The sequence below is a fragment of the Lactuca serriola genome, chromosome 7 (assembly GCF_051521515.1).
Source record: "Lactuca serriola cultivar US96UC23 chromosome 7, Lser_US96UC23_V15, whole genome shotgun sequence".
NCBI classification, from domain to species: Eukaryota; Viridiplantae; Streptophyta; class Magnoliopsida; order Asterales; family Asteraceae; genus Lactuca; species Lactuca serriola.
This window is the reverse complement of record NC_136414.1, coordinates 81,375,286-81,388,679: the sequence shown is the minus strand read 5'-3', so window position 1 is coordinate 81,388,679 and position 13,394 is coordinate 81,375,286.

The window sequence follows — 13,394 nt, the reverse complement described above, 5'->3', positions numbered from 1 at the left end:
CGGATCTACGGGCGTTACATTTCCTCCTGTGGCAACATCTTAACCCTAAACCTAATGCATCGCTAGCCGCCGCCATGAGGAGACCTTCCAGCCGCCGTCAATCTCCTTGCCGGCGAAGCCAAGGGGTTGCGAGCCCGAGCCGACCACCACAACTCCGCTATCGGTGACACCGTGAACGGCCAAGAGGACGACCGAGATAGGAGTTGGAGTCGTGAACAATGAAGAGATGGTTGCGAGCAACCATAATCCCCTGGTAAGATCAACCTCGCCTCATATTTTCGTTTCCCTCAAGTGGTTTGACGCCATGTGAGTCGTTGTTGCCGCCGGAAGCACCGTGGTCGCCATTTTGCTTGATCCCAGCCTCCTCAGCCACCTACTTGGTGGTTGGGAGCTGTTTGTCTTGTACCTGGAAGAGATTAAGCTGTTGTTAGAACAACGAGGTGGTTGTGGGTGCTTGTTTGGCCATAGAAACCTGAGAAAAACCCACCATGGCTGCCAACCATGGTGGCTGCCGCCATAGCATCCCTTCCTGCTGCCACCAGCCACCGAGAGGAGGTGGCTGTGTGCGTGATGGTGTGTGTGTGTAGGTATAGTTTGTAAATTTAATGTTGTATGGATATTTGGACAGGAAAAAAATGAAGAAAACTCATCACCACCACCTGCTGCCGCTGATCCGCCACTGTTGGCCACCATCTCGGGTGGCTGTGGGCTTTCGGGTACGTTTGGATTGATGTTTGGAGTGCTTTTGGTGTTGTGTTGGCCCAAGAACATAACCACCATCGCGAAGTGGTGGCTGCCGCCATGAACCACCATTGTGTGTGTTTAATGTAGTTAGTGTGTGTTTATTTTTGGTTAAGGCATTGTAAAGTGTAATTAGCTAAAGTATAATGAAAAGAAATTGAAAACCACCACCTTAAGGTGGTGGCTGCCGCCTCCTGCCGCCACCGACTGCCGTGTCGGGTGGCGGTGTGTTTTGCCTCGTTATGATCGATTCATTTGGGGTTCTTGAAACCCTAGTGGGCCTTGTAAGCCCTAATAGGCCCAATGAAGCTTAATGGACCCTAATTGACCCAATAAAACCCTAATGGGCTTAATGATATTCTAGTGGGCCTAATAGGCCCAATAAAGCCCTAATTGACCTAAAAGCCCAACAAATTGATAAATGGGCTAGTATTTGGGTTGGAAAAACCATAATGCCAATAAAACCCTAATTTGGGGAATTAATCGGGACACACGGAAATTATTTAATAACTGAAGATATTAAATAATAATCATTGGCAGAAATTAATCTAAGCAATATTGAACTTAATAAATTAAGTACTTAGTGGATTAAGTCCTTAATGGGTTAAGTAGGAAACTTAACCCTAATCATCATTTTACGTAAAACCTAATTTCACTTGGGCCTTAAGTTAGGCCTTTTTAGTGGGCCTTGATGTTTGAGTATCAATGGGCCATCCAAGATCATGCAAATGGACTAGAATAATTAATGGGCTTTGAGGTAAGGCCCATATGAGGAGTTGGGCCCAATTTAGAAAATTGGGCCATAGATTGGGCCTAGATGGTTGTATGATATTGGGCCCTTAGAATGAGACATGTTGGAATGGACTGAATTGGGCCTTAAGGGAAGTCCATGTAGAGGTTTGGGCCCAATTTGGAAAGTTGGGCCATATGTTGGGCTTTGATCCCTAGTTGACTTTAGGCCTATGGATTGGGCCTTGGGCTTGGGTAAGCTAAGCTAGGGGTAAAGTAGTAATTATCCAAAGCATGTATTTATAGTTATGTAGTGAAACCAATTATTAATTGGGTGTTATTTTGATAATTGACAGATTCGGGAATCTGTCATCCAACAGCTAGGGTTTTGTCAGCGGGACTTCAGCAGTGTGAGGTGAGTTTTCCTTCCAGTAGAAAAGGGTCTACGACCACAATGCCGGCCTGTTTAGATAGCAGTAGTTCCGGACTGGGGTCCGATGCTGGAGTGGTCCTGAGAAGTAGTTCAGTATGCTTGATGTCTTTATGATTCAGGCATGTCTATGTGTTATGTGTTCCGGACTGCGGTCCGATGCAGTATGCAGTATATGTGTTATTGTTATATGTTATGATTATGTTATGCTATGTTCAGTCAGTTCCAGACTTCGGTCCGATGCAGTGGGCAAGGCCCTAGTTAGTTCCGGACTTCGGTCCGATGCAGTGGGCAAGGTACTAGTTAGTTCTGGACTTCGGTCCGATGTAGTGGGCGAGGCGTAAGTTAGTTCCGGTGTAACGTCCCAAAAATACGAGCCAAAAATTTCATTTTTAAAACATATACTTAGCAAAACGTTGGAAATAAAACATTCACCGAACATGTCCTTTCATAAAAGATATCGCGTGTCTAGAAAAACATTTTATAAAACATAATAATGTCAGAGAACAAATCCTCAGGAAGATCTCATAGTGCGGAATACAAAGCATGTATGTGATGTGCCGCTACCGCGCCAGCTCCTTCCCCTTCGACGAAAAGGTACCTGAAACCAAAACTGAAATCTATAAGCACAAAGCTTAGCGAGTTCCCCCACTGTACCACATACCATATAATTACATAACATGCATATATTGCCAGGCATATCTGGGTGCCCGACCTACCCCTTCGGTCCTCTCGACCGGATATTGCCTAGCATATCTGGGTGCTGGGCTCTCCTTCGGTCCTCACGACCGGATACTGACTAACATATCTGGGTGTTGGTCTCCCCTTCGGTCCTTACGATCGGATACTGCCTAGCATATCTGGGTGCTGGCCTACCCTTTGGTCCTTACGACCGGATACTGTCTAGCATATCTGGGTGTTGGCCTCCCTTTTGGTCCTCACGACCGGATACTGCCTAGCATATCTGGGTGCTGGCCTCCCCTTCGGTCCTCACGACTAGATACTGGGGACTATTTCACCCCCTACAGCTACCACGTAACACATAGCATCATATCATACTAGCACATAAACATAACACAGGTAGTAGCAACCTTAGATGAATATCACAGAGACAATCATCTATCATTCAACTCCTACTGGTGGGCCGGCATTGTGACCGTAGACCCACCGCTACTGGAAGGTAACTCACCTCAAAGTAGTTGTTGATCTACGTGGGAACTGACTATCTTTTGCTGCTGCTGCCCCGGAAATCCTCCGGCTATAATTCCCACAAAACACTCAGTCAAATACGGCCAACCGACCTCGGGGTAAAATGACTATTTATCCCTAATCAAGCCAAGAGTCAAAGTCAAAGTCAACTTCCAGTTGACCCGACTCGCCGAGTTGGCTTGCCAACTCGCCGAGTCCCTATTCATTCGATTGACCATAATCTTGTCTCTACTCATCGAGTTAGGCATTGACTCGACGAGTTTTCTTCTAACTGATGACCAATAGTCCTTCATCCTACTCGCCGAGTTGTACAAACAACTCGTCGAGTTCATCTTCATCCGAAGAATATTCTATGTTGAGACTCGCCGAGTTGTATGAACAACTCGCCGAGTCTGTTCTTGAGGCAAAAAGATTTCCTTGAAGTCGCTGAGTCAGGGTATTGACTCGCCGAGTTCCTTCATGAGTGAGTCTGGCTTCCGACCCACTGAGTCACACCCTATGACTCACTACTCCACCCAACAAACACGAAAAGGGGGAAAACTCGGGGACTCGCGACCCGACTCGCCGAGTCTTTCACATGCAAATACTATATACTCGATTTTGCTTGAATCCATCTCATGCCATACCTAGATCTGGGTTTCTAGGGCTTGATTAACACGTAAAGTTTCCAACTTTACGTGTAAATAAATACCAATGAAGGTTTTAGGGCTCAAAATGCACTAAAAGAGTAGATCTAGGGCTTTCATGCAATATGGCTTCATAAAGGCAGTGGATCCGAGCTCCTGGAGCTCAATCATGCCTAGATCTAAAGGTTAATCAGCTTATTACGGACCCAAAATCATACCTAAGCTTGGGAAATGGCTCAAGAAGGACTTTAATGGAGCTTTAAGGGACTATAAGCATGAAAACAGAGGGAAACTGAGTTATACCTCAAGGAATCACTGAAATAACACCAAGATGTCTGGCCTCCTTCTTCTCTTCTTGATCTACTCTCCTTTTTCTCTCAAGATCTTCAAGAAAACATACCAAAGCACTTCAATCTCACAAGAAACAAGGTTTGGACGACATAGGGAGCTCTGAGGGTGAAGGGGGCGAGCTTGGGGCGCATAAGGTTGGTTTAAATAGGGTGCAAGCCCTTGGAATTAGGGTTTCATCAGATAGCGGGGACTCGCCGAGTCCAGAATATGGACTCGCCGAGTCGCCAACTTAAACGTGCTCCATATCCCATCCCTACTCGGCGAGTCGGGCCTACAACTCGTCGATTCCAAGACTAATAATGCAAAACACTTAGATAAATTTCACATACCAGGAACCAGGTGCTACATCCGGACTTCGGTCTGATGCAGTGGGCGAGGGCCAAGTTATACCGGACTTCGGTCCGATGTAGTGGGCAAGGCCCAGTATTTGCTTTATGTGCTATTGTATGGTATGTGATAGTTTGGGGGAGCTCACTAAGCTTCGTGCTTACAGTTTCAGTTTTGGTTTCAGGTACTCAGGTTTCAAAAGAGGAGCTTGGGAAGATTGCAATGCACACACCATCTGTTCAGCCTGGGATGTTTATACTCTGATATTTTGACAATTGTTACGATATCTTGAGATACACTGTTTATGATTTTTATATGATGTTTGATGACTATGGTTTTATTATTAAATTAAAACGAAAATTTTAGACTGTATTTTTGGGATGTTACAGTATAATTTCAAATTACATATATATCCTTATAAAACCTATAAACTCATATATATATATATATATATATATATATATATAACACTTAATTTAATCATTATTTGATATATTAAAAAAATAAAAACTTTATATTTATACTGACTTTTTGTTATTAAGAAAATAATTAACTTTTAACATTACAATATTACATTTCTCACACATTGCTATTCTCGACATATTTATTTTATAAATCCTTACAAAATATTTGTTAACCTAAATGAAGTATTTGCGGAGAACAATAACACAAAGGTTGTGTATTTTATATATTCTTAAAAAAGCAAATTACATGAACATGGAAACTAGGAACCCATAAAGCTTACATATAAACGAACTGCAAACAGAGAATTGTCCCACTAACATCTGACATAAGGATAAAAAGAGAACTAACCACTAACACGTGAGAGGTGTTGTACTTTAATAATATTGACATCCACATTGAAATTAGTTTTTCCATAATTTTACTTGTAACTGAAGAACTAAAGGAAAAACAAAATTATTTAGAAGAGAATAATTGCAGGTCTCATAAGCCGATTGTAGAAATATATTGTTTACCAAACAATTAGTAATATGCAATCATTGGGTTCTGTTAATTTATTATGTAGCATATGAAGTGACAAAGAATCATATTGTGAATAAAGAAATTGTTTATGGGAGGGATTCGAAATGGGTATTTTAGTAATTTAGTAATAATTTATTCAAAGATATAGACGTAATTATGAAAGATTATAAGGATATAAACAATTTCTTTTTCCTTATTTTTGAAGTAACATAGACTTTACAGCTGAAACTTATCTTAAAAAAAATCGCTACATTTTAGGCTTATTCAAGATAAATTCATGACTTTTTCTTTTACCAAAATATAACAAAACCAACAATTATTTAAAGTAAATGACAAAATTACACATTTAAGATTTTAGTCAGTAATACACATTTGAGATTTTAGTCGATAATCTTTAATTTTAGCAAGTAATCTTCAAATTCCTTATATTTTAGACTTATTAACAATATAACCATGTTTATTAATAAAAAAAAATACAAAGAGTATTATTCTTATTATTATTTTACTAAAACCTCTTTATCTGATATATAATCTCTAAATATTATTAAAAGAAAACCTTTAATTCTAAACTGAAGAAATCAGAACCATTGATTGCATTCCAATCATATATTTTCCACCTTTGGATTATTTGATGACATCATCTTTGTCAACCCATTTATTTTTGTCAATAGATTTTATAAAACGTACATTACGTTTTAAATTAGACTTTCACTAATGACACTTAAATCTCACCAAAAATAAAATGAATTAAATTAGGAATTCTACTAATGACAATTAAATATCACCAAAAATAAAATGAATTAAATTAGGAATTCTATTAATAACAATTAAATCTCACAAAAAAATAAAATACAAAAATACCCCGCCTCCCTCAATTCTTTACATAATATATCTAACCTAAGTTTTGTAGTGGAGAAGAAAATGGAGGAAAACATGTTGTTTTGATTTTTACTTAACGATTTAGATTTGTAGTCGAACGACTGGAATTATAAATACATCAAATAAAGGTAAGAAAACAAGTAACTCAAATTCCACTTGACAACTTTTTAGTCATCTCATATATGCTTATTTCTTGATAACTAATATTTTTACTATTTATCGATATTTATGCTAAAGTTGTGACAACATTAAAATGATTGTTATTCAAGTTGCTTGATTTTTTTTAGATTTCTTGTAGGTCGTAATTGGAGTTGACAAACAACAGAAATGGTCGAATTCATCTGGGTTCTTGTGAACGTAAGTAAAATATATTTTGATTTTTATGTTATGAGGGTGTCAAATTTTGTGGTTTGAAAATTAATTGTCACAGTTGTGTTATTTAGAAATTTGAAACGGATCTTTCTATGGGATTTCCCATTTTTTTCATACTTTTGACGAATTGTTCAATAAGTTGAGCAATCAAATTATAAACGATAGACTCATACACAATGTATGTCATATCCTTTGCTTTTGGTTGTTAAAATCACAAATTTGGTTTTTTTTTTTTTTTTTTTTTTTTTTTTTTTTTTTTTTTATGTGTTAGGATTTGAGACCTTGATTTGGATACTTGGAAATTTTGTTTGGTCTACCTGTCTACTACCTGTTCGATGAAATGCTTAAGGGAACAATATTGGGATAAACTTGCAGCCCGGTTTAAATTACTTTAAAAATATATTGGTTTAAATTACTTAAAAAATATACTTGTCGATTTTTGTTATCCTTCACGGTTTAAATTTGTATGTTTCTCTTTAAAGTTTCATGTTTCATCCCTAATAGTTCTTTGTTTATGTTTTAGTTATAATGCCTTCTTTGACCCTTGATCACATTGGTTAGTTTCTCATACTAAGTTTTATTTGAAAATTATATTTAATTGCAAGTTATTACACTATCTAATACCCCAATAATCTCTAATATTTGTATAAGATGGTGACAATTATTATTTTTTATTGCGGCTTCTCTTCATATTGATTATCGGATGTGGTTTGAGTTATGGAATGCTGCGACTGAGAGGATTTCACATTGTGGGGCATTGGAATTTATTACAGAAGGAGACATGATTTATATACTTTATTGGGAATTGATGGAAACGTTTAATTCTTGCTTATGTAGATCGATAAATATTTTACAATATGTTCTTTTAACCTTATATTAGAACCTTTTTTGGAAAAAAAAATTGCTTTTAATATTAAACTTTGAAAAAAAAAAGTTCATGTATAGCATCATACTCTTAAAAAAATGACTTTTTTGGATTTTTTTAGTTGATATGGAAAGTTATATTTTTTGTATATTGAAGCTCATTTAAACGATTGTTTTCTGGAAAAGAAAATCATTAATAGCATTAAACTTTGCAAAAAAGTTCATTAATAGCATCGTAGTTTCAAAAAATGACTTTTACATATTCTTTTTGGCTAATCTAGAACAATTTTTTTTTCTACATTAGAGCTAATTAATAGGATGTTTTTGAAAACATTTTATTAATGGAAAGTACATTTTCATTTTCTTTCGCGTAATAGACCATTTATGTAAGAAAAACATTTCAAATATGGACCATTTGTGTACTTTTGTTCACATGTGAACCATTTATGTAATATATAAATTTAATCATTAATTAGTAGGTCTTTAATATGACAATTTTCTAGGAAAAATTTGTTTTTAGTATTGAAGTTTGTAAAAAAAGAAAAAGTAGAATGATAACAATATATTAATTTATTTTGTGTATATATATATATATATATATATATATATATATATATATATATATAAAAGTTATATTATAATATAAATTTTTAAATAAGACATAACGAGATTATCACCTTATAAAATTAAAAATAAGATAGTTCCAGTTAATTGATTCTTTATTTAAATATTTCATTATTATCTTTAAATGATTAATTATGTTCTAAAATTTTGTTATACGAAAATTTTGTCAGATATATAAATGTAATCATGTTTTAATTTTTCAAATTATAAAAGTAATCATGGTTTATGTTTTTCATATATGAAAATCATATTACGAAAAAGAGTGTTAGCACCTACTCGTTTTAAAATGAATTTCACATATTATTTTAGTTTTTAAACAGATATTTTGACAAAATAACTATTTTTTTAGGATTAATGTATACTTATATATGAATAAGAGATAATACAAGAACAATATATTACGTGTTCTTTAAAGTATAGCATGTTCCTGCTAAGAACATATGAAAATTTGCATTCATAAATAAGTCTCATTTTTTTAACCAATTTGCTAATATTTATTGCAACACACCCTCCCTGTAAACCTTAAGCCCCTAAATAGTCGTCTGAAACTTATCATCAAAAGAAACTATTTGGTATCGTTGCATCACTAATAGTCAAAATAAACTATCTAGAGATTTGGTCCAAGGTTTCTTCTATGTCCACATGAAGATGACATGTTACCATTCAAGCTGATAAGAAAACAATTTCTAATCAAATCATGTTTTGCGATGACAATCAATAAAACTTACGGAGAAAAAATTCCAAATGTAGGTATTTATCTCCCAAAATCGGTTTCACGCATGGCCAACTTTATGTGGCATTGTTTAGAGGGATATCGCGTGCCAATACAAAAGTATTAGTGAACTCTGACGAACAATTCAACGACAATGAAGTTTATACATCAAATATGGTCAACAAAGAGGATATCATTGCTCTGTAGGTATTTATCTTTAAGAATCGTTTGGAGGAAAGACCATTTTATATGGAGATGGCTTTAGACAAATTCTTCTAGCAATACAAAGAGGCAATTGTTCAGATACTATGCATGTATCATATTCGTCCAAATTACGGCGTGATGTACAGTTTTACGTTTAACCATAAACATGAGATTTATTTTGGTTGTATAACTAAGATTTGGATGAGAAAAAAGCATTTGATGAGTGGATTGTTTAAATTGGTGATGGTAATATTGGCGGCCCTAATGATGGTGAAACTGAAATTGAATTTTCAGAAGACGTTGTTGTTCGCTCTATAGGTGACCATATTCATTCAATTGTATCCATCATTTATCTATCCTTTGAAAATCATCTTGATGATCAATCATATTTTCAAGATAAAGCTATTTTGGTCCCTACAAATGAAGAATTTGATGCTACCAATGACTACATTTTAGGATTGATGAAAGATTAAGGGAAAACATATGAGTTCAAATTCTTTACGTGATACATATTTACCAGGTTTTTTTGAGGAATCAATTTACTCTTCAGTTGTGTTGAATGATTTTAAGGCATCTATAATTTCCAACTGTAACGCCCGCAGATCCGGGCTAGTCAATTTAGAGGCAATAGGGGTCGAAAACGAATTTTCGACAAAAGATTATTTAGAATAAATAATCTTAACCAAGTTGTAGAATATGTCACAAGGTTTCCGTACATATAAAGAACACCTAAATCCAAGTTATAACGAAGAAGTTATGACCCGCCAAAGTTTTATGGCAAAATCGGCACGACACCGGGAGACGTAAATAGTGAATTTACGATGAATGACTTTTTAGCCTTAGTGATCTAAACGAAAGTCGTAGAATATGTTAAACCGAGAAAATCCATAAAAAGAACGCCCAAATCTGACTTCGTATGAGGAAGTTATGATTTTTCTAAGATTCGGCTTAGCAGTGCACGACCCGAAACTCGAATTTTAGTTCGAGCGGTTTTTGGCTTACGCGACCTAAATGAGAGTTGAAGATCTCATTAATAGGAACTCAACGGTAAAAATATGGACGAAAACGGAGTTCGTATGAAGGAGTTACGAATTCTTGCCGGTCATTTAACAGTCTAAACGCCTCCTACTGTTAAATTTGAGACCGGTCGATAGTTAGCCGACGAAGTCTAAATGAAAGTTGTATATTTTGATTTTACCTACGCATGGATATAAATAACGTCGAAAACGGAGCTCGTATGCGAGAGTTATGATTTTTCTAAGTTCGAAGGCTGATACGCGATAGGGGGTGACGTGGCACCACCAGAATTGGACACGTGGCACCACTAGAAGGCCACCACATGGACCAACTCGGCGAATAGGTCCCCCTACTCGGCGAGTCCATCAGATATTTTCACTATAAATAGAGGTGCCGGGCATTCCAACTTCCTCACCCCTCAACCCTCTTCTTTCTCTCTCTAAACTCTCTCTCTAAGCCTCCCTAACCCCCTAAAGCCTAGGGTAAACCCCCTAGCACCGAAGGAAGCCCCGAGGCTCCCAGAGCCTCGAGAAAAGAGCCTTTTGGCTCTGGAACGCTGCTCCAGCGAAGCCTGGTTTTGCGAAAAACCCGCTGTAAGTGAGTTGTACCTACCCTATCTTTAGTATAGCTTATGTTTTAATATAGTAACGTTATTAGGAACTTATAATGAGTATTTGGGCTATTATTATGAGTATATTGAGTGTTATTTAACGCCTATATAATAATAATAATAATAATAATAATAATAATAATAATAATAGCTAGACTATTAATTTGTCGCGGTTATCGTTAGACTAAACCCTAGTGGTGTTGGTACTAGGTTTTATCGAAGGAAAATCGTTTTGAGAGTATCGAAGCGCTGTCCGAGTGCTGAGTCACCACCTTTCAAGTGAGTGCATAGTCACTTTCATCTTACACATAGATATGAAGTATTTTATATGAACTATGTGCTATGTGTGCATATTATCTGAATATTTGTTGTCTATGCTGGATGAACGTTTTATACATGTTTTAAAGGATTTAAACTGTATACGTATTTTATATATACGAATATGTTGGGTATGAGATGGGTAGATGAATGATGAGAGATAGAAGATGATGTGAGTATACATTGGCAGCTATAGACTTAGTGCCTATGGGACGAACACCAGTAGCTATGGACTTAGTACCTATTAGTTGGACACTGGTAGCTATGGATTTAGTACCTGTTAGGAATTGGTAGCTATGGACTTAGTACCTATTAGTTGGACGTTGGATTTAGTACCTATTAGGAATTGGTAGCTATGGACTTAGTACCTATTAGTTGGACGTTGGTAGCTATGGATTTAGTACCTGTTAGGAATTGGTAGCTATGGACTTAGTACCTATTGGATGAACACTGGTAGCTATGGATTTAGTACCCGATGAGTAGACTATAGCAGCTATGGAATTAGTGCTTTACGAACGAACATTGGCAGCTGTGGATTTAGTGCCAATCCTATAACCCTGGAAGTAAGGAACTTCGGAATGAACGAATGCAGGATAGATGTTAAATCCTTAAGAGTAAAGAAGATAATGGGGATGGGTAATTGGGTGGATTGTTTGATTGTTTAACATAATAATTATATTATTGTGGGTTGAAAAACCTATGTACTCACCAGGTTTCCCAACCTGACCCACTCAGTTTATTTATATCACAGGTGTTGATATGAAGTCACTTTACACTGAGAGATTTAAAGAGATGTAGATCACTAGTGTAAACAAAAGTAAGTTATGTTTATGCTTATGTTTCTGTATTAACGATGACATCCCAAATGTTTTAAGGTGAATAAAATACGTTTCTTCGAAAATGTTTTAATAACGTATTTATCGTGTTTTTCTGGGATCAAATTCCGCAACACTTTCATTAAAAGAAGTACTCTGATTTTTACAAAGCATAAACAAACCGGTCTTTTCTGGCCGTGATTTTGGGGATGTCACACCAACCATAAACTTACACTAAAAATAGGTGTTCCAGTCATATTACTTTGTAATATCGACCAAACCAAAGGACTATGAAATTGTACTAGATTATAGATTGTTAGGCTTGGAAGAAACGTCATTGAAGCCTGAATCATATATGATAGATTCTTTATGGAGACTACTTATATACCTTGCATGAATTTAACTCCGTCTAATGAAAGAATCTCATTCTGTTTTCAGCGGAGGCAATTCCCTATAGTAGTTTATTTTGTTATGGCCACTAACAAAAGTCAATGACAATAATTATCAAATGTTGGATTATACTTGCATAAGCTTGTCTTCACTCATTTTCAATTATATATTTTTTGTGTCTCGCGTCACAGGTGAAAAGGGATTGAAGGTACTCATATATTACAAGGAAGGTTGTCCAACTAATAAAACAAAAAGTTATGTTTACAAAAGAGGTCCTTCAACTATTATAGATATTCAAGTGTTTCTTTGTTTTTTTCAAACATTTAAATGTTAGCAGTAACGCTAAGTCTGTTTATGTTACTTTATTTTTTTATAGTGCCAACCTTTTTATACATTTACATGTACATTTTTATATGTTCCCCCGCGTTTTACGCGAAGTCATAATCTAGTATTATATTATTGTCATCTTATTATATTTTCTATGTATGACAAAGGGTATTAATGTATTATATAATCTTAATGTAAGATTAAAATCTTGATTAGAAAGTAATAAAAAAAACCAACTGTTATCAAATTAAAACCTTTGACCGTAAAGTTACATAAAACAATTATTTTCAGAAATAAAACCTCAAAAGTTATAAAAACTAATTTGCAAAATCATTTCATGAAGTGTTTGAATCTCACAAGTCTCCAATTATACCCAATGAATGGATATGCATGATCATGACTTGAACTAATTTGAAAAGTAAATGAATTACCCCCATTGTCAAAACTCATTCGCCAAATCATTAATGAAGGCAACGCAGTGACGCGTGTAGTATTTCAGGCAAGTTATATGCATATGAACATGATACTTAAAATAAATACATGTTGTTCTTGTCCGTGGTTATAAACATGCTATTCAATAGGCATGATATTGTAATAAAATATTAATGTTATCGTTTTTCTAAGCCTTTGTTAGTTTTGTTCCGAGTAAGGTCAAATGAATTGACTAAACATGAACAATGGCTTATTTATGTTCCTTTGTTAAGTTTAATCAAACAAATGAATGTGAATACATAAACGATCTAATATTCTTGTCTGTGTTTGTTGACTATGATGATAACCAAACACACATAATGAACATGTATGTATATAAGCATCCATATCCAACACTGTATGTAAATAAAAATATGATTATACATAAAATCCT